The following is a 22,335-nucleotide window of genomic DNA, read 5'->3' on the forward strand; positions in this document are numbered from 1 at the left end:
ACCAAAGAAGCTGTAAGAACATGTGGTTTTCCAAAAGGCAGTGTAATCCCTTGGCCCATCAATCTCATTAATGGGGCAAGATTTATCTCTCCAGTCCTGGCTGCCGCTCTGATAGGTTAAGAGTGAAGTGGATTATGTTATATGCAGGAGCTAAAATGAGAAAGACATGACATGGGCCAAATCTGATAAATCACCTTCCGTGGATTCCAGAAGATTGATGTGTGATAGCTTTGTTAATGATAAATGCATCCAGCAGGTAAAATCGTCCTTGCTATTTGCTGTGGTGTGGCTTCTGCTATTCTCCTTCTTCATGATCTTGTGGTTTTCATGGTCATTCTCCTCCTCTTCTTCATCCTCATCTTCTTCCTATTACCACTGTTACTTTCAGTGCAGTCAACCTGACCACCCTACATAAAGTAGCTACCTTCCCTTCTACCCCCGACACTTTCCTCCCTGCTTCTCTCGTGGGGTCTCTCCTCTCCTATTATGTTGTATTTTTCTTGTGCTGCCTGTCTCTCCCCACTAAATTATAATCCTCCAGAGTCTAAAAGAGCATGGGACATGTAATAGGTGCTCAATAAATATATATCGCATGAATAGCACAACATTGCTGGGAGGTCAAAGTTTAAATTATCTCTTTATCTCTGAAGGTTTTTCTAACTAGAGGGACCTCTTGCATAATTAGTATTTTGATGCATTTGTTAACTCCAGAAATATTTATCTGGGCTTCCTTATGTACCAGGCACTCTGTTAGGTTGTCTGAAAGATTTAGAGAAGATTAACCCATGAGTCTTGTCATTGGCGTTCTTCTAGTCTATGGAGAAAGAAAAACCTATAAACATGTGATTATATTTTACATTAAATGTTAAAATAAAAATACCTTTTTTTACAAATAGTTGGCATATCATTAGCAGCCATGATATAATGACAATCCTTCCAGAAGAGGCCATGATTAAACTAAGCACAAAAAGATAGATAAGAGTGTTTCAGGATTGGAAAGTGGCAGAGGACATCATGAGATTTGCGCGTGAGAGATATAAAGGTATGAAAAAAAAGTCTGTTATTTTCTATGATTCCAGGACTGTGGTAAGTCCACACATATCAACTGGTACATAACCTGAGGCTCAGAGGCTGCTTAAAGGAAACCACAGGTTCTCTACAAGGTACGCAACTGTCCGGAGCCTGTGATGGCAGAAGGGGTGTGGATCTGAGGGAGCCAGTGATGGAAAAGTAAGATGCGCTCAGGTTTTCTCTAGTACTTCTATCCAAAGTTTCTCCTCAAATATTTGGTGACCATGTGGTTTAACTGAAGGGAAAAAGCTTTATGACCATTGCATCAGCATAATATTGGCGCCAGAATTGTGTGGATATCTGGGTCTTCAGGGACTGACGGGGCTGAACGTTAGACTGAGATTCTGATGCAGGGAGAGAGCAGACAGTGGCCAAAGCAGGAAGGGTGCTCTGTTTCGTCTGAGTCAGAGGTAGCAAGGGAAACTTAAAGAAGGAGGTAACAAGAAGTTTTAAGTCTGTACGTAGCTAAGTCAAAACTTCCAACTTCAATACTTTGTAATAATAGTAAAGAAGATTTTTTTTTTATTATATTAACTTACTGCTGTCAGCTTTGGTCCTAAGTATGCTGCCTGTATAGTGTCTTTGAAAGGAATATTAATACAGATTGTTAATGATAATTCATTTTCATAAGTTTATTTAATGCTGAGCTGTATTGTAATTAAAGATCACTATGGATGTTTTCGTTTTACACATGAGGAGGCTCAGAGAGAGGAAATGATTTATGCAAGCAACACAACTGGCCAAGTTTGGAATGGGGTCACATCTCGTGACTTCTAATTCAGGTTCCCTCCTAGAATATCTATGCATCAGGGTCAGAGTTTGATCTGTTCTGGTGCAGAGGATATGGATTTTCAAATCAGATGTATGCGAGTTTGAATTCTAGGACCACTGCTTCTTATCTGTGTGGATTTAGATAAATGATTTTCAATATCGGAGCCTCATTTTTCTTATCTGCGAAATGGGGTTAGAGGTTAGTGAAATAAAAGAGGTCCTATTTATAAAGTCTCCAGCCAAGGGCCTTCCTCAACTGGACAGTAAGTTATAAGAGCTGATGCTACTGCTGCCTCAAATCACAGGTTGAGTTTTGCTCTGAAGAGGCAGCCTCGTTTTGTTTGGCAGAACTGCATTTTGGATCACATGACCATCAAGTGGGAGCTCTCTGAGTCAATTTCAGCTGAATTTCTGACCTGCTGGTTTTGACGTAAACATTCATGTTCCCTTGTCTCCTGACCAGCAAAGAAGGCAGTAATTGCTTTTCAAAAATTAGTGAATGCTGCTTCCTCCTATTGTAGATCTTCACTTATTGAACTTCATGACTTGTAAGAGAGGAAGATAGGCCTTTGAAACCATCACAAATCAAAACCACAGTGATATTTTACTTCGTACCTGTTAGGATGGCTATTTTCAAAAAACTGAAGAAAACAGCTGGCAAGTGTTGGTAAGGATGTGGTGAGGATGTGGAGGAAGTAGAAACCCTGGTATCCTGTTGGTGGGAATGTAAATTGGTACAACCAATATGGAAAACAGTATGGCGGTGCCTCAAAAAGTTAAAAACTGAACTGTCTTATGATGCAGTCATGCCACTTCTGGATGTACAGCCAAAGGAATTGACATCGGAATCTGGAAGAGATGTACACATTCCCCTGCAGTTTTCTCTCTCAGAGTTGTCCACACAGAGCCTCCAACAACTGTCAGGAGCAGTTCAGATTTCCCCACCACAGCACTCGTTTCCTGGCAGGTTTCTGCTTTGGTAAATTGTAATTCTCGGTCTTCCCCTGCTCATATCTCCAATTTTGGAAGCAGCGATTTGTCCTGTGACTTCACTTTTCTGACGGATGTAACAGGAGTTCTTGTTTACTTTTGTATTTGTTGTTAGGATGGTATGACAACTTCCAGCCTTCTAATGTGCCAGACCAGACCTATTAGTTTTTTTAAAATTTCATTATATTTAAAAGGAGAGGTACATCTTTCTAGAAATACCAGGCTATTACATATAGTACATGCCTAATAATATTTTTAAATTGCTGGAGTTTGGAGCTTATTCCCTGATTAATAATACATTATCATCCAATAACGAAATTAATTAATCATATAATTACAGCTAAGTTTCTACACATCTATGCAGAATAGATAATTTTAAATGGTTAATTCCTAAAGATAATAACTAAAGGTCCAGGAGGAAAAAATTCATTTGAAAGAGTTTCTAGGTAATTTCTTAGGTCCGTTGACACAGAGCCTGAGTATTCTACCTAACAACTCCCAAGGCAAATTCAATTCATTTTTAATGTGAAACCTAAATTTATTTGAATTAATTTTGAAAGTCTATCTCTTCAAGAGACTCTTGCTATCATTTCTGGTAAATTTCTGAGCATGTGTCAACCCTCAATTTTTACCATGAATGTGGAATGCCTGCAGTATTACATTCTAATCCTGTCTATTACAGATGAGTTTTGCAAGAGGGATTAAAGGGGGAATGAATGGAATAGCATTTAAGGAATCAGAGGATAACACATCAGCCCAAGTGAAGTCTGTAGCATTATTTGGTTGTTTGTTTTTGGTGAATTTACTAGCCTCCAGATGATGGAATCCGTCATTTCTCCGAAGTCTCTCTGATCATAATTTCTTTTGTTCTGATATATTTTCATCCTAATATTGCAGAAGACCTGGTGATGTACTGGTGGTGAACAAAGCTCAAGTAGTTCACATCTTAAACCTCTAGAAGTATTTCATACTTTGCAAAATATTTCTGGAGTTATGAGCCTTGGGATTCATGGCTCTCTCTCAGTCTGAGGGACTAACCTAAGGGAAATATTTAAAACTTTTTTCATAAATGTAACACATCAGTAGGAGGCAGTGTATCAGTCTGGCATTGCTTTGCCTTGCCAGAGGTAAGGTAAATATTTCTTCAGTTATTAGGAGATTTACTCTTGTGTTCTAAATTTTCAATCCAGAGTGGTTGGGCCATGCATGTGCAGAAGCTAAATAAATCCTCTTTATATTATTATCACAGCCTTTTGGCAGTATTATAGTCTCAACTTACAATTCAGCAATTAAATTTTCTTTTGCAATTGGAAAAAAATTTAAATGGAGCTTCATAATATTCCTCCACCCAATATTATCAGACTTAAAAACATTAAATTATTACTTAAGCCTCAAGGATGTAAAGGCAATTTCATTTTGGGGTCTTGTTTCTCTCTCCCAGCTGATTCTCTAGAAGCCTGTTTCTTCTCCAGAAGCAAATCCCTTGTTGCTGGATATCATACTCATGGGGGGAGTCTTTGAAATCGGATCTGTGCCTTTTCCATCTTCCCATGGGTCCTCTGACCTTTGCTGCTATTTTCTTTCCTGGGAATTCCTGCAAAAAAAAAAGGGAGGTTGACTCTGGAAATCTAGAACCGTCCAATTTAATCATGTTAATCCTAGTACAAACCATGGCTGAAATAGTATCATTTAAGATATATCAGCCTAGGTTCCAAAGAAAATTCATTTAATTAAAAAAATTTCTCAGAGGGTATCTAACCACCACAAACAACTGTTGATGTCAACGTCATTGTATTTTTCCGAATCCCAAGATCAACTTCACTTGTCTTCAAAGTACATTACTTTTGAGTAGTGTTGAGAAGCAATAAAGGCCATTTTTAACAGGCTAGGAAATGTGGATTCTATCCTACCAATGCAGCCATGCCAAAGTACAAAGCTGCGTTTCTGTGTGAACAGACTCATCGAGAAACTGAGGGCAGGCTACAGGATGCAAGCAAAGACACGCAGATTAGCTTTCAGCAAGCAGGAAGCCTGCAGCCTTTCCTTCATAGTACAGAGAAAGAACATATAAGGTAAGACTGGGGAAGTACTTCAGATCTCATGGTGCCAACCTACTCTCTGTTCAAGTGGTTGCAAAACAGCATATGCCGTATTGCTCCTTAGGGACAAGGCATTAATTCATATGAAGGACAACCAAAGGTTGTTTATTCATTCATTTTTATTCATTCATTTATTTATTTGTTTGTTTTTTAAATCATTCAATTTTATATTCATTTAAAAAGCCATATGGAATGCCTACTATCTTTCAGTTACATGAAGGGTTAGATGGACAGAGAAAGGAGGGTAGTGGGTTCCAAAATGGTGGAGACAGGGTCTTGAGAAGTTCATAAAATGATGGAAAAGGGAGCTATGCATATAAATGATCCTACTTTGTAGTTACAGGTGTGATAATAGAGCCTTGAACAATGGGTGATGGAAGCACACATTTTCCCTGGGAAGAAGGGAGGGTTTACTGTAGATGCATGGACGTCTAGAAAGTCACTGGTGCAGTATACCTAGCTCTTCTAGACTTTAAACATTCTCCGTTTGACAAATAAACGAATCCATTTTCATACTCTAGGTGTGTTCTATTCCATAGGAATGGCCCTTTCATTAAGTCAGGGGTAGGGTGGGACAGGTAAGATTGCAAATGTAAGAACAGGGAGCAGTAGGTGGTGTGGAGCCAATGACCTTTAATACTCCTGTGAATTACTTCCCTTTTCCTTTGACATCTCAGACCCCTATGGCTTCCTCCTTGGTGCATGGTGGCAGTTATACCTCATTGCCCTTGACTGTTGTATCAAAACTTATTTTTCCTCCTTTTAATCTGCTTCATGTCAGTTTGATTCTTAGAGGAAATTTCTTCCTCTCCAACACCTCCATACTCTTCCTCCCTCCTCATATTTTTATTGCTCCTGATGACTTGTGGAACCCATATTCCTGGAGTGCCATTGATCAAAGTACTGTAAAGAAGTAGAGAACAAAATTGAAAGGCATCTGGAGTAAACCAGAGTACATTCTGTCTTTGGTTTTCTGACATTCTCCTCTGGTGATCCTGAATAATATTAATAGAGTGTACAGATAGAATTTTCAGAAAAAAAAAGCAAATTAATTTCTGAGTGGCTCTTGTGTGCTTTTATGATTTAATATATGAGAGTCCTTTATATGTATGGATTTCAAAGTATTATCACTAATAACTAATGATAAAAATACTATCACACCTTGCCATTATGGAAAGCAGTGTGGAAGTTCCTCAAAAAGCAAAAAATAGAGATACCATATGACCTCATAACTTCACTCCTAGGAAGTGAAAACAAAATCCCTGATTCTAAAAGACATATGCACCCCTATGTTTATCATCACATTATTTACAATAACCAAGATATGGAAGCAACCAAAGTGTCCATTAATAGATGAGTGGATAAGAGAATGTGGTACATATACACAATGGAATATTATTCAGCCATAAAAAAGAAAGAAATCCTGCCATTCGCAACAACATGGATGGACTTAGCAGGTATTATGCTCAGTGAACAGGTGGATAAAGACAAATACCACATGATTTCACTTATATGTGGAGCCTAAAAACAAAATAAAACAGCAGTAGACTCATAGACACTGAGAAGTGTCTGGTGGTTACCATTGGGTGGGCAACATGGGATGGGTGTGTGCAGTGGCTGAGGAGGATAAAGAGGCACAAAAATCTCAATCATAATATAAGTTGGTCACAGGGATGGTAGCACAGCATGGAGAATATAGTTAATGGTTCTGTAACATCTTTCTATGTTGACAGATAATAACGGCACTGGTTGGGGTGAGGATTTAATGATGTGTGTACCTGCTGAATCACTGTGTTGTATACTTGAAACCAATATAATATTGTATATTAACTACACTTCAATAAAAAAATACTATCACATCTTACTTAACTCAAATAATTACTTTGGCTTATAATGTAAATGTTAAATGAGTTCCTTAATTTCAAGGTGATAATAAGTTTCTTTCTTTTTCTTTTGCTATTGTTATATTGACATTGCAAAGTCTGTAAGGTTTTTCATAATGGTGACTATTATTTTTGTTTAATGATTAGAAATGATTTCCCATGACCATGCAAATCAGGTTTCCTATGGCCGTCTGCCTATGTACCTTCATATGCCTTCCAATAAAGGCAATTCATTAAAAGGATAATCGAATTTTGTTTATTTGGAAATACACTCACAAAACAGAAACATTCTGCCAGATCATGTATCCTAACTTTTTTTTCCTAAAAATTTGATCATTTTTACCTAGGATTTCAAAAACATAAAATGGCATTATGTAAGTGCTACTTTACGTAGAATGTTAAAAGAAACATTTCTGGTGAGATTTAAAATGTGATGTGGATGTTGAAATGAAGTGAACCTCTAGGGGAATCACCAGAAAGGATTGTCAAACATAAAAATACAGTTAAGGAATGAATGAAGCCAGGTAACTCCTATAGATTCTGAAGTGAGGATGATCATGTCCTTCCCAGCTTTATAATTTATAATTCTTTTTCTTTGCTGAGATCTTGTCAAGCTCCTGAATTTCAACTTGCTTATTATACTATCAAAAGAAAATCCTGTTAGGGTTATCCCATTGAACCAGGTTATGACTTTTTCTTTCCAAATCACATCGTGGTTTGGGTGTTTAGAACATCCAGGAACGTCTAGATCAGTCTCGGTTTCCAGGACTCAGAGTAATTTCAGGAAATGAATGCAGTGCCCCATCTGACCTCTAGAAAGTGTGGCTGGTTCTAGACTGCTTGGCGTTTTCTCACGATGACCTTGAAACTCACTTGTGTGACAATAGATCCTGTTCAAATACCTGGAGGGAAAGAAATGCTTTTAATGTAATGTGAGAATTCAAGGAAGAAAAGTGATGAACACAATATATCAGGCTGCTCATGGTGAAGGTACCTAAAAAAAATGTTTGGCCATGCCAAGTACTATTTACTTACAAAATAATTGCAACATCCGAAGATAATTAATGTTCAGTCACTAGCTGGGCTTTGCCAATGTGCATTTTCCTCCTTGTAGAGTACTTAGAAGAAATTGGTTTTAACTGAACAGGGAATTTCTCATTTAGCTTAAAGAGACTGACAAGTTCGTTTCCAGTCTGCCCAAGTACCATAAGCAAAAAGCCCACGAACGGGAGCAAGGCCAGCGATGGAGAGAAACTGTGACCCTTAGTAGTTATGTGACATTGAAGTCAACTTGTTCAAGGCTCATATTTTTATTTGTAAAACGGGAATGATAATTTTGTGTTGACTCATGCATGAGGTTAGAAGGATTAAATAAGATAACACACGTAAGGCGATTAACATGCTGCTCGACCTTCAGCAGTCGCTTCTACAGCTGCTGTTTTTAGCTCAAGAGGGTTGTTTCCTTGTGGATTTTTTTTTCCCCTGAACTAATTTTTCTGCACCTAGAAGGCAGTAATGTGTTTGTATCTATTTTGGGGAAAAATAAGGACATACAGATGTGGGTAAAATTGTAACATTTCCAGAATATCTCACCTGGCTTTAGTATATATGCATATCAACAGGCACTCAAGGGTGGACAGAAGTGTGGCTTTAGTGCATTTGCATCATTCCTCAGGGGTGGAGAGAAGTTCATTTCCATATTAGTGGGTAATTACCTGGGCGAAGGAGGGCTTATCTGTACCTGAGAGGTGAGGGGGAGGGCCGGTTTTGCTTCTGCTGGAGCAGGAAAGAGAGAAGGCCCCGGACTGCAGTTTGTAAGCAATAAACGGATATTAAACTTTATTTCTCCCTTTGACTGATTTCGGTTTTTAGAGCTATTTTGCCCCGGGATTTCCTCTATTTCCTCTCCCCAGACTTACAACAGAACAAACCTAGTTGCTGGTCCTTTGTTATGATATAAGCTTTTCCTCAGAAGGGCAGCTCAACTGCATTATGAGAGTGTTCATTATATGTGAATGGTTATCTAACTAAGGTAAAGACCAGAAGAACCCTGACAAGATGTGTTATTGTTTCTCTTGGTTTACTAGGCTTAATGGTAAATTCTCTGTCTTAGAGTTAGTCTCATTAGCATAGAGTTTGTATAATTGTTCGAATTAGCTCTGGAGAACTCTGACCCCTGGAGAATGGGTGCCCTGCCTTACCAATAGAGAGATAAAGATGGCACTTTCTGTGACTGCAGTTGAGTGACTCAATTCTATTCATCTTTGCTGCCTACTGAGGTTGGCTTGAAGAGGTACTAATTCCTTATACATACAGAGCACATGCTGCTTTTTGCAAGTTGGATGGATGACAATTAATACTACGCGTATTTGAACCCCCCTGTAACACATAGATGACACTTGGGTGATCTGAAGAATTCCAATCTGATTTTCGACCTGTTGTCTTGCCACATGTGGCACTTATTCAAACAATTCTCAGGTTTCACTGGGCTTATGATTTTTCCTTGTGGTCGTTTCGGAACAACTTCCCTTTGTCTGATGACCAACCCAACAAATAGTAAAGGTTCAGGAACAAAAATTACCAGGATCCAGGTGCCAGAGTGAATGTGTTTCTATAACAGAACCTGCTTCATTTTTAAAAGAGCACACATTTTTCCATAAGCTCTGAATACTACCATCACCATCACATGAGACGCCCTAAGGGAGCAGGCTCCATGGATAGATCATAGACTCTGCACTATTTGTTCTCAAACCTTAAACATTTCTAAGTCACTTCATCAAGAGACCATATTATTTGTGGGAGAAAAAAAAAAATCTTATGCCTGAATTACAATACACATTTCTATAGCTCCACTTTCAGAGCCAGGACTGATCAGCATATCACAGGCCAACAATATCAGAATTACGTAGTATACAGTCACCTTAAGGTGAAATAATTTGGCTTGTGTAAATTCACATCCATCAAATTAAAAAACATTTGCTAACTGGGTTGTGTGTTTAAAAGACAGCAAAGGACAAGGAGATATCTACTTAAAATTCTAGCTTAATCTCATAGAGAAATAAATTACATGTAAATTATAGGAATATAACAAAGACTTCTGCAAAAATGATGGAATTTCTAGGATAGAAGGAATCTTAGGTTTGGCTTTACTAATAATTTTACAGATGAAAAATTGAGACTAAGGGATGGTAAATGACATCTCAAGGTCATAGATGAATAAGTGGCAAGGTTGAGCCCACAAGCTAGATCTCTCAATTTTAAGACCAGTCTTTTTCAAAACATGTAATCAGATTGTGTCTTCTCCCCAACATTATGCAATTCAGGTTTATTTTACTGAATAAGCATCCACTATTTTCTCACACCAGGTTAGTTCCTGCCATCTTATGGACACCCTCATAACCACAGAAGTGTTGACTAGTTGATGAGATTTAATGAAATTATCCAGAACTTATCTTTTATTTCTGAAATTATTCTGCAAGATTTATAGTTTACAAAAAAACACATAGTATTTTAATTATTTTTTTCCTAGGAAAACTGAGTGGATGATGGGAAAGCGCAGTCCATGTACTAAGCTGAATAAATCAATGAATCAGAATATAATCACGTACCCCAGAGGAGAAATGGCTGGTTCCCTCTATGCACTTTCTTCTTCACAGAGGTTTGCCAGGGAAATGGTAATCAGTGGAAGCTGTTTTGTCCATTCCCGACTAATTTAAGGGAAATAGGAGCAATTTGCTTCCTATTATGTCATGATAGCACAGTCTATTTCCGGATGTTCAGATGACTCAACAGTTTGGCTTTGTCAAATCAATTCATTAATACAGTGCTCTACTGATTTATTTAGAGTCCCAGGGATGCATCAGGCACCCAACCTGTGCTCCCCAGCCATGCTGGGATTTTCCTTTTCCTAGGTCCACCTGGAAGTATATAAAACCAATAATGGACTGGACTTGCTTTGAGGAATTAACACAGCCATTGGACGAGCCTGTCTGAAAGATAGGCACTGACCCAAAATACATGAACCAAGAAAGAATAGAAAGTTCACCCTCAGTCTGGACGCGTGTTAAAGTTTCCGGAGACCAGCTGGTAGATGGGACGTGGTTCCGGTGGTGGGTACAAGCCAAAATCATTCACGATCATGGTCTCCAAGGCAGAGCATAGGAGAGCTTGCCTAGTAGAGGCATCAGTACCTGAATCTGTGTATGAGTGGGGAAATTAGCAAGTAACAACAACATGCTTGCCTAGTTAAATAAATAAAAATCTACCAAAGTAGAAATGATGAGATATATGTATCCGGAATATGTAACTTCCACAGTTGTGTGTCGTTTCTTTTCCTTTTTTCCTGTATACTCACATGACCTACACTGACGTTTGGCTATTTCCCACTGCTGGATTCTCTCATTTCTTGCCTCCTCTCCCCCAAGGACCTATAGAGCATGTCACCTGTCACAAGTTTAGAACTGATCAGACAGGAGAATTTTCAACTGATGATTGTTCTCTGCTCTCCTCCAGTTACGGATACCTGAGCTGGGTCAAATGAGTGAACTTGAGACTCTGCTGCCAAATCGAATACACTGCACAATTCAGTGTCTGCCTCTCACATCTGTAGGTTCATTCATCTATGGTGCTCTTGCATTTTTAAAACAAATCACTTTAGGCATTATTACAGGCAGGCCCTGATGCGGTACTCTAATAACGTGAGCATATTGGTAATTACAATCATATGAGAGAAGTAACCCACGTAGAATATGATAACAGTAACCCAGTGAGGGCAGGACATTGGTAATTTGAGTTCCTACTTCAAAAAGAATCCAAAAAAAATTTTTTTTAATGTGTTTCCTTTCTCTGCTTACAACTTCAGAAATCTCGTGAGCAACGTTCGAAGTTAGGATAGTTGCATAACATTCAAAAGCCAGGCTTTGGTCATTTCTGATCTCTAGGAAAAAAAAGAAAGAAAAGTGACTCACCAACCATCCATGGTTTATGGAATTGTACTGTGTGACTCTAAGAAAACAGTATGTATTGGTTTCATAAAGGAAATGGAAATATTTGTCTTCAAAGCAATAGAAATGAGGATTTAATACCTTTGATGAAACCATGTTCCCCTTATGAAACAGCTGCTGATTTCCTTTTAACTCTAGAAAACAAATATCCTCACACAACATTTGAGATTTTGGTGATTCAAGCAAAGTTCCCCAGGAAGGGCCTGGGATTCATTGATTGATACGTATTTACTTATATTCAAGAAAATTAAGACATGCACTTGCCTAAATGTAAAAATGTTAAAAAAATTCTCTAAAGCTTCTATTATTTTCCTCTCTTAAAACTAGCAAAGAAATCCTGTTCAGCAAGTTGATGAGCATTAAGAATCCATTTCCTCTGTTTTGCTTTGTTTTTGTTTTTAAAGTGTCCCCCTCAGCCTGGCTCTTCCCCTTGTGCTTCATCCATCATCCTGTCCGGATCAATACTTGGCCTCTGTCCCTGGATGGCACAGCTTTCTGTTCGTAGGCCTTGGGATAAAATATCAAGAGATTGAGACTTTTGGTGTCTCTCCCCAAATTCAGTTTTCTTTTATTTCCAGAAGTCTGCCTTCATTTGATTCTGTCGGAGTAGTGGGATTTTCTTCTTGCTTTAATCTTTGCTCTCTGTTTCTGGTGTGACATAAAAGAGGTTTTCTTAAATGGCTGTAAAACTAATACATATCATTAACACAAAACATTCCCAGGGCACAGGAAGTTTTGAAAGTGACCTTTGGTACTCAATTCCTCAGGAATCAATTTAATCACAGAAGGGATGTTTACAAGAAGATCTGCAACGTACATATGTGTGTGTGTGTTTTATAGATTGTTTTCTAGGATTAATGTTGAAAACATAATGAAAAGGAGGCCAAGCATGGTGTGGGTGTTCTGTTGTTTTATATTTACACTGGTTCCTTGTAAAATCCTTCCCAAAGAGTAAAATTCCTAGACAGAGAAGATTCTGAACTCTGCACGTTATTGAAAATCCAGATGAGATACATTGAAAAGCATTTGTTTCAGATATTTTATGGAAGTGAAGTAGTGTCATAGAACTGGGGAAAACACAGAACAATAACAATCTAACTTTAAATGAAACAAGAAAACACTTCAAGGGTAATAAATTGCTGGAGAAGTTTTCAGAATGTAACACTAGTAAACGGATACACTGTAGAACCCTGTGATTAAGATCTGACACAAACTGAAGAGGTAAAAAAAAGCAGCTAGGATAAAAGATGGAAAGTGAAAAGATAACATCATCTCATCAGTGAGGCACTCCATCGTGCAAGAAATAAACCTCTCAACTGATTTCTTCATCTACCCTATTCACTGTAGTATGAGTAGGTAGATGGTGTTACTGGAGATAGGTGATAAATAGAGGTAGAATGATTTAATATGTCAACACAACACTGAGCATCTCCACAGCATTAAGGAAAAGTTTAACGCTTCAGTTGACCATCGAGGTATTACATAAATATAACCTGAGAACACAAGTCAGGGCTGCTATCACACATTTTGAAAATGCGAATTAGTTCCAGTGCATTTGCTAAAGGAACAATTTGAACATAACGCACATTTGTTTGAGCGTAACCTGTAGTTTAAGCAAGCTTCGTGTTTGCCCATAGGTGTTTTTGTCCTCAAGAAACACAAGGTGAATGAAAAACAACTGCATCGAATTCAGATGATCTGCGTGGGAATACACAAAACACACAGACCCAATCCTCAGACATCTACCGGCCCTCTCTGTCCACTGGGTGTGTGCTGAGCACCTCCAGCTGCACCTGATGATGGAACTCTCCCGCTAATCTCAGAGAATCCTCTTTCCACCACTTCACAATAACTCACAAGCTGTGATCCTTCCTTCCCATACCCACTTCCACAATAAAGCTCAGGCCTATTCCAAGGCAAAGTACCTTAGCCTTGTGGTATTGATGCATGCCTTATCATCGGCCATGTGCAAAACTGTGCCTCCCTTTTTATCAGGGTCCCGTCTTTCATTTTATTCTTTTAACATACTCTGGTAAAATTTTTGAGTGTCATGTTGTGACCCTACTTTCCCTTAAAAAATCCTACTTGTTTTTTCTTTTATGGATCATGCATGGTGATTTTTCCTTATAGCAGAATTGTATAATGTAATGTGTATTTGTAAAAGTGTAACGTTATACTATTACACTACAGGGGAAAACTCAAGAGCAATAGGAATGGTGGCATTAAATACTTCAATGTGCCAGGACTCTGTGCCCTGGAGGTGCAATTTCCCAGGAAAAACATCTCTTCACCACTTTCCCATTTGCAAGAAAATCTAAACGTGTTACTTTGTCTTCATTTTTCTCATTTGCCCTCCGGTCATTTTGTTCCTAATGCCCCCATAGCTTCACTCACCCAGGATGAACCAAACCAGCTGGCAGTGTCTCATGTTCTGAAATGCATTTTCCAAAGACCAAATGGGCCATTTTCTTGCCTTTTTAAAGAGAGCCACACAGGAAGGAAAACAAGAAGGGCAACTTTTAAGCTGGGCTATTCACGGCCTTTGCTAAATCTTGGCAAAGAATAACAGTTTGTCATTACAATTCATCCCATTGATTTCCTGATGGGATGAACTGGCCTTTTCATTAAGGCCATAGGAAAGCGAAGCTGGGTTACCCAAGCCATTAAGTGTTGTTATCTGATGAGTGAAAAATGGATTACTTTTCAATATGCATTTGGGGATCCTTGTGTTTTCTTTCACTGGGTTCTATTTTGTGAAAATTTGCTGCAAGGGGAAGGAGAAGGTCATTTTGCATTTTCTGTCCTGCTGGAACAATGTATGCCTTTCTGCTCTGTGGGCAGGCAAAATAAAATAGATGAGTTCAGTAATCGGAAATGTGCTAATATTCCTTTTCCCCACTTTCAAGGGAACCCAGCCTTCCCACATGCTCAAGAACATTCTATTTCTGTAACCAACAGGAGTGTTATTTCATTAGCTTCTTAGCTTTTCAGTTAAAGTGGGCACACACATACACACACGTGGTATTTCTTTCTTCCATCAAACTCAACTCCAGAGACATATCAATTTGTATAAGGGGGGAAAATGGATTCATTTAAACCCCCTTCTATATTCACTATTAGGAATATAATGATCTCTAACACTGAAACTCTTAAAATACTTTGTGGATAACCATGTAATTTCAACTTTCATGTGAGTAAAATTTACTATAAAAATTTACTCTGTGATTAATAATTATTGAAACAAATATACTGTATTTACTTGGAATAATATTAAGTATAATCTTAGAAGGTGTTTTTTACAAAGGTACTATTTTTTCTCAGATTACTATCATTTTAATCTATTAACACAGCCTAACTTTTTTCATATCCAATTCATTAGGTTATTAACTTTTAAAGAAGGAAAAATGGTAGCAGGTTATGATTTGGATGAGATAGTATATAGCCCATTAACAAATATCTTTATTAGAAGTAAACAATCTACCATCCAGCTATTTCTTTTACATATTCCTAAATATTTAGATATTTGGTAATGTGTGTGTGTGTGTGTTAGGGTGAGACTATATTAGCACTTAGCAATTTGTTTTTGAAATGCATAGATCAAGATAAGAGAAAATGTGAATGCAAAATAAACTCTAGACTATGCAGAGGTTTGTCTATATGGTTCTACTAAATTCTGGCTCGTTTCTTCTTTGCCCTTATGTATGAATCAAAGCAATAGTTGAAATGTGAAATGTGTTGCTTTCTAAACTGGACTGTCGTTTACAAGGTGTTGAAATAACTAGGCATTATCAATATAGTTAGCCAAGTTATTGCAGGAAAAAAAATTAAAGGTATAGTTTATCTTCAAATAGCACTACACAAATCCACAACCAAACACAAGATTTCTAAGCCTGTGAAATCTCACATGCTCCTTCTATTTCAACCTTACATCTATACTTTATATATATATATAAATTATATATGTATATATATAATTTATATATATATAAATATAATTTTATATTGTGTAGTATTAACAATCTGTAGAGATGACAGTGGGAAGAAGAAGTATATGAAAATGTATAGAAATCTTCTATTTTGAAGACTGATAATTGCTGGAAACATTCACATGTGAGCAATAGCAAATGACTTTTTAAGATTATAAGACTTATAGAAGTGTGACTACAGTTTCTCTGGTATCAAAATAATTAGATTCTAATCATTACTGCCATAGTTGCAAAATATGCAGTTGCAAATTTTTGAAAAAAGTCTTCAGTTTTAGAGCAATGCTTTTGGCTGCTTCCACAGAATTTAACATGTTTCAGTAGACATCATCTTAATTATTTCATTTGAAATGACTCCAGCTTACACAAACACATTTCCTTCAGATTTTGTACAAACCACCAGCTTCAAGAAATTATAATTTCATCATTAAGAAAAGTCATTCATTGAAATATTGTGCATTATCTTACGATAGGCTGAACTGGATTGCTCCTTGAGGAAACAAGTTCAATTGACTCTTTTTTTTTTTCTTCTGCTTATCATATACATTTTGGAAGGCTTGGAACATATTAAAAAATACACAGATTCCTTTAGCATTTAAACAGAAAAGAAAGAAAGAAATGAAGGAAGAGAGGGAGGAAGGGAAAGAAGGACAGAGGCAGGCAGTCTGGCAGGCAAAACAGAGAATTCATTTTCAGCATGAAGGTTCTAGTTCTCATTAAAATGTGAGGTATTTTGATTTGCGGTTTGAGAGACTAGCTGTGTGAACTTTTATCTTTTACAAAAGGAAAAAATTCCATTTGCCTAAGCAAAGTCATCAAATGCCAGTTTATATTCTCTCCGGAGAGTTCAGGATCTCTCAAGTTCACCCTCCTCCACACTGAAATATCAGCTCAGTCAGGTTTCTCTACAGCACAGGAGAAGGTGAACACGTGGCTCTGGTAGACAAAACAAGAAGATAGGCAGACTCACTGGAAATGTCTAGATTTTGAAAAGTACCTGATGTGGAAAAAAATTACAAGAGACATAGGCATGGAAAATTCCTTTGCTGGCTTCCTGTTCTCCTTCCTGCTAAGGTGGGATTAGTTACCAGCTGTCAAAAGAAATAACGCTTTTAATTCTTATTTTGTGGGTAAGGAAAGCATTAGAAAAGAAGAATATCTTGGAAGGGGGTGGGGAAACAAGGACCTTTTTTAAATTGATTCCTGAGGTTCGTGAGAGTACAAGAAGGATGAAAGGAGGGAAGGAGAGGATGATGCCTCCATATGAAAAGGGAGTAATTGAGGTAGTTACAACAGTTAAGAGCCCTCAACTGTCTCCTCATGAAGTAATCAGTGTGGTAATGAAGTTAGGGGCTTGGGGCTGGAAGTATTCTGGTGTCTCAGATCTTCCCTTGGGCAAAGACCAGAATTAATAAAAGCAACATAGTTTTTAAAATGAGCACATCTTTTGAAATCTACTCGGTCACCTCTGATGCCTTTCCCATTCCCTTAAGAGGCATGCCTCCCTGAGGAGAGTGCCAACTTTTCAATTCACAAGCACTTCTTGCGGAGAAGGATTACCGGATTAGGATTGACCTCATGTTTGGGTACACCTTGCAATGTTACATCACATCTGCGGCTTGTTTACAAAGTTTACAAAGCTCTCTCAAGGCCCCATTTCAGTTAATGCCCACATACCAGTCAATGCGGCTGGCTGGGGAGTACTAGGAAGTTGGCTCCCATGCCCCGAAACCCCCTGGCTGACTTGCAGCTCCTGGAGACTGGGAATTCCACGTTAGTCATGCATTTTTTTTTGCATTCAGACAAGAGCTCCTTGGCGAAGGCTAAAAAGCAAGATTCAAAATTGTTATTACTGAATCTCCATTTTATCTTAAAATAGGGGGGTAGATTGGAAATAATTTTACCAAAGGAAATTGAGGCTTGTCACTGAGGTCTTCTTGGTACACTTATTCATATTTTCTCCCATGAACATATGTGCCTTTAACACCCAGGACTGATTTTTAAAGGCATTCATCCCACTTTTTTCCCTCTGGAAGGGATCATGCGGGTTTTAACCTGTTGGCATGATTCAGTGTATCAAGGTTTTTTGAATGATACAGTCAACCTCATCATTTTTATTTCAATCATTTGTTGAAATACGTCGTATCCTCTGAGAAAACACTGAACTGGATTGCTCCTTAAGGAAACAAATTCAAGTTAAGTCTTTCTCTCCCTTTTCCCTCTGCTTCTTTTCAGGTATATTCCAGAGGGCTTAGAACACAGTAAATCACACAAGTCCTTCAAGAGAAAATGAGACACAGTGAAGGAAACTTTTGAGAGCTGGCATGATGAAGAGAAGAAAAGCCCAGGTAATTAGGATGTTGGGTGGAGCATCTGGGAGAAAAGAGAGGTGGGGGATGGACAAGGAATGGTAGGCGGCTCATTGAGACAGCAGACTGAAGAGTCCAGGAGCATTTAAAAGAAGTGTTTCCGCCCCAAGGAACATATACTTACTTAATGAAGAAGAACACTCATATCTTAGCATCACTCCACACTGCGTTGGATGCCAAGATGGACAAGATTCAGCCAGTCCTTACCCACTAGTATTTAAAATTTGGTGAAGGAAATGAAACATGCCACAAAGAATCAGAATATGTAGATTGAAAGGGATGGTGCCTTAAAAAAGTTTGTTCTTTTTAAGTATTATTTTTAAAATAAGCTCTGCATTGTTGTTTATGGTGGGCAAGGAAGGAGTTAACCAAAGGAACCTTGAAGGAAAGATGGCATTTTTTTTTCAAGACTGTTTTTTTAGAGCAGTTTTAGGTTTACAGTGAATTTGAGGGAAGGTACACAGATGTCTGTATAGCCCCTGCCCCTCCATAGGCATAGCCTCCCCCATTACCAGTATCACTCACCGGAGTGGGGCATTTTTTTTTCAACCAAGCATGAATATACATGGGCACATCATAAACACCCACAGTCCGTAGTCTCCCTAGGGGTTCACTCTTGGTGTTGTACATTCTGTGGATTTGAACAAATGCACAATGACACCTATCCATCATTATAATACTACGCAGAGTATTTTCACTGTCCTAAAAATCCTCTGTGCTCTGCTTATCCCACTCACCACCCTCCCATCCAATCCCTCCCTCCAATCTTTTCACTCTCTCCATAGTTTTGCCTTTTTCAGAATGTCATATAGTTGGAATGATACAATATATAGCCAGGCTTTTCAGACTGTCTTCAATCACTTAGTTAGTAGCATGCATTTAAGGTTCCCACGTGTCTTTTTGTGGCTTGACCACTCATCTCCTTTCAGCACTGATCCCGTTGTCTAGGTGGACCACAGTTTACTTAATTCATTTACCAACCAAAAAACATCTTGGTTGCTTCCAGGTTTCAGCAATTATGCCTACAGCTGTTCTAAACTCCCATGTGCAGGTTTCTGTGTGGACATAAGTTTTTAACTCTTTTGGGTAAAGAACAAGGGATGTGCTTGCTGGATCACAGCATAGAAAGATAGCATTTTAAATTGTAGAAGTGCAGTTGACTTGGAGTTAACCATGTGTGAATCATTAATCGGAAAAGAGGAACATTGTCTTTGGAGAATGAATTGTATGGTTTAGCTAGCTCGAGGATTGGCAAACATTTTTTTCTGTAAAAGGCCAGATTCTGTATATTTTAGGCTCTGCAGAGCCACATGGTCTCTGGGGAGGCTGTGAAATCCACTGACCTCTGCTGCTGTAGATGAAAACAGCCATTGACAATATCTAAATGAGGGAATGTAGCCGGTCCCCTGATCAGACTTGTTTATGGACACTGCAGTTTGAATTTCATATAATTTTCCAATGTCACAAAAATATTCTTCTTTTTTAAATTTTCCCCACCATTTAAAATTCTTTGCTCAGGGGCCTCGCCAAACCAGTTTGCCAGGGACAGAGCCACAGTAGTAATTCTTCACTTCTATATCATAGGTGGTCCCTTTGTAGTCTCTTTTATAGACCAGTACTAAAATCATTAAACAGCAAGAAAGTACATGCTATTGAAAGAGCAAATTATGTATCACTTAAAGTATTTCTACATTTTATTAATGAATTCTTTCACCATCTTGTAATGTGACAAATCTTCAAACAAACTTGCCCTTTCTCTCTGCCCTTCAACTGCAGTTTCTCTCTCTGTTTCAGGGAGGATTACAGTTCACCACGGCTGAACTTCAATAAAGTTAGTTTTCTTAAGGTAGATTTAGGAGGCATAGGCACGCAAGAGAAAAGCCAATCCAGATATCATTTTTATTTGGCTTTAGAAAGTGTTTTTCTACTTACATGTCAGTATGGGTGTGTCTGGTGTTCTGGGAATTTACTTCAAACAAAGGAATGAAGCCACGCTGTGATGATCTGACTCCACTGGAATTGGGAAGCCATCCAATTTCACCATCTTGCCTCCTGTCCTGCTCTTCTTTGTGGGATTTGAAAGCTTGGTTTAGGTGTCTGTTATTTTCAGACCAGTCCCAACATTCACCCCAAAACCATCTTTCCTGAAATTGTCCTTGCAGAGCACAGGGAGGTATGTGTGTCATTGTGTGTTTTGAAAAGTCCTTTAATGTGGAACACTACTAAAGGGAGCTCAGCTTTCAAACAGGCAGTAAGCAAGCGGAGGAAGTGATAATTGCTCACTGAACTACCAAGTCAGACTTACTACCGATAAACCACAACAAAAATTGCCTTGTTCGTGGGGAAATGTAGACAGTTCTCTAGTCTTCAAATTTCTACACATAAAAGCCAAACTTTGGGTCCACTGCTTCCTTCACATTTACTTTGGAAATATGATTGACAAGATAGGTCCCTGGAAGGGTGCAGCCTTCTCTACCTGTTACTGTGTAACAGATTGCAAATCGTGTGCTTCTGTCAGAATGTCCAAGCCTTAATGAGAGCTGACGGGTTTGGGACACTAATTATCAGCCTGAGGTAGGAGTTGTTTTCTGCTTATTATTCCCATCTTACAGATGAGGAAACTGGGGTGCAGAGAGGTTAAGTAGCTCCCAGTGTCACAAAGCTAGCAGGCGACAGCACCAACACTGAAATCCAATCTTGCTTCCTCACGTATTCATGCTTTTAAAAATGGAAACAAAAACCAAACACCCCCAAATAGCAACTGTGGTGGGAATTAGAAATGGCCCCTTAAATCTGGGGGGGTCAACAAAGCCAGATGGGGCCACCTACATCCCTGGCTCCTGACGCTCTTCGGAGTAAAGGAATCTCTTAGCTCCTTGCCAGCACAAGATTCCCTTTGAGCTCTCCTGGGTGCAGCTCCCTCGTGCTCCGAAGAGCTTGGGGCTGTTACTTCTGTCGTGTCTTGTGGCTGCCTTTCACATTGGCAGGCACTTCCTCTTGGCTTTACCATTTTAAAGCCCCCTCCTTCACTTATCATTCAATTTTCTGACTCCTCTTCAGCCAGCTTAACCTCATGTCCACTTTGACATTTCATTTAGCCCCTGGGGACCTCTTGATGGGGCAGAGAAACTATCTGAATTCATTCTGGATGTGGCCCACAGCTTGTATTTTATTATTATCTTTATCTTAAGCTCTGATTTTGGGGGCTAGAGGATGGAGGATCCCGCCTCAATTTCCATCTTCCTCTTATCAGGGCTTATTCAGCTGTGGATGTAGATCTTTGGAATGCGCTGCCTCGGGTATATAATCATTAAGCGCATGTTGAATAAAGGAGTGGAAGGATGCTTACCTATTTCTGGCTGCCTTGTCTCAGTTTTCATTGGCATGTAATCTCCACCCTTACCTGCTAAGGTGTAGACAAAGAATTCTGGTAAAAAGGGTTTCTTTGCATTGCTCAAAGTCTGAAAACCAAGGAGTGTTTCCATAGGTTAGCTCTTGACAACCCTGTTTGTAAATATTTGAGTACCTTGCTGGCATTGTTGAGCATGTTTCTGGCCCGGGAAATCTTCCTCCTTTGTATCCCTGACCTAGTGAGAGTGTAGTCGGGGTGTGCTGAATGACCTTCACACTGAACCTCCTCTGGAGGCAGAGAAGCGGTGAGGTAACCTCAGTCTCGGCTGACTGGCTATCGCCTGCTTTATAAGATGCCAAGGGCTACCTATGTAGATTCCCAGGTGGACCTGTAGGAACAAACGTGTCAATGGTTAACTCAGGTACTTGGTGTCTGGAGCTTTTCTCTCCTTTATTATTAACTAAAGAACATTTTTACCATGGCCTGGCTGTGAGCACCCAGCTCTTAGGTCTTCTATGGGGAGAGTGAATAAAGGTAAGCATTGCTCTATTTTTTCATTATGCAAAGTCATCCAGCCTATGTTTTGTCTCGTGTAGGCTTTTGTTTAGGGAGCAGCAGTGCTCTGTGTCCAGTAGATAGCAATGTTGAATTAAATGTAATTAAGTTAATATCTTATCCAAGTGCTATAAGGAGTCAGTGATCATATCCCATGATTTCTTCTGAAGCTTTGGTCAAAATAGTCTCAAACTGGTCTTTACAGAGTTTATTTAATAGCTCTTACATGCCTCTATATAAGTAGATATCCAAGAGTGAC

At 38.7% G+C, this 22,335-nt stretch overlaps 1 protein-coding gene across 2 annotated transcripts in view; it reads left to right on the forward strand.

The window, feature by feature from the left end:
• The first annotated feature begins 21,753 nt into the window (after positions 1-21,753).
• KCNJ16 (potassium inwardly rectifying channel subfamily J member 16) overlaps positions 21,754-22,335 on the forward strand; it is a 55,970-nt gene continuing 55,388 nt past the window's right edge. Inside the window, exon 1 of one of the 2 annotated variants that reach the window (XM_036900138.2) lies at positions 21,754-22,055. The gene's annotated coding sequence lies outside the window, so the exon portion shown is untranslated. The remainder of the gene's footprint in view (positions 22,056-22,335) is intronic. The other variant, XM_036900135.2, reaches the window with a different exon arrangement.

The sequence above is a fragment of the Manis pentadactyla genome, chromosome 4, assembly GCF_030020395.1.
Source record: "Manis pentadactyla isolate mManPen7 chromosome 4, mManPen7.hap1, whole genome shotgun sequence".
Lineage (NCBI taxonomy): Eukaryota > Metazoa > Chordata > Mammalia > Pholidota > Manidae > Manis > Manis pentadactyla.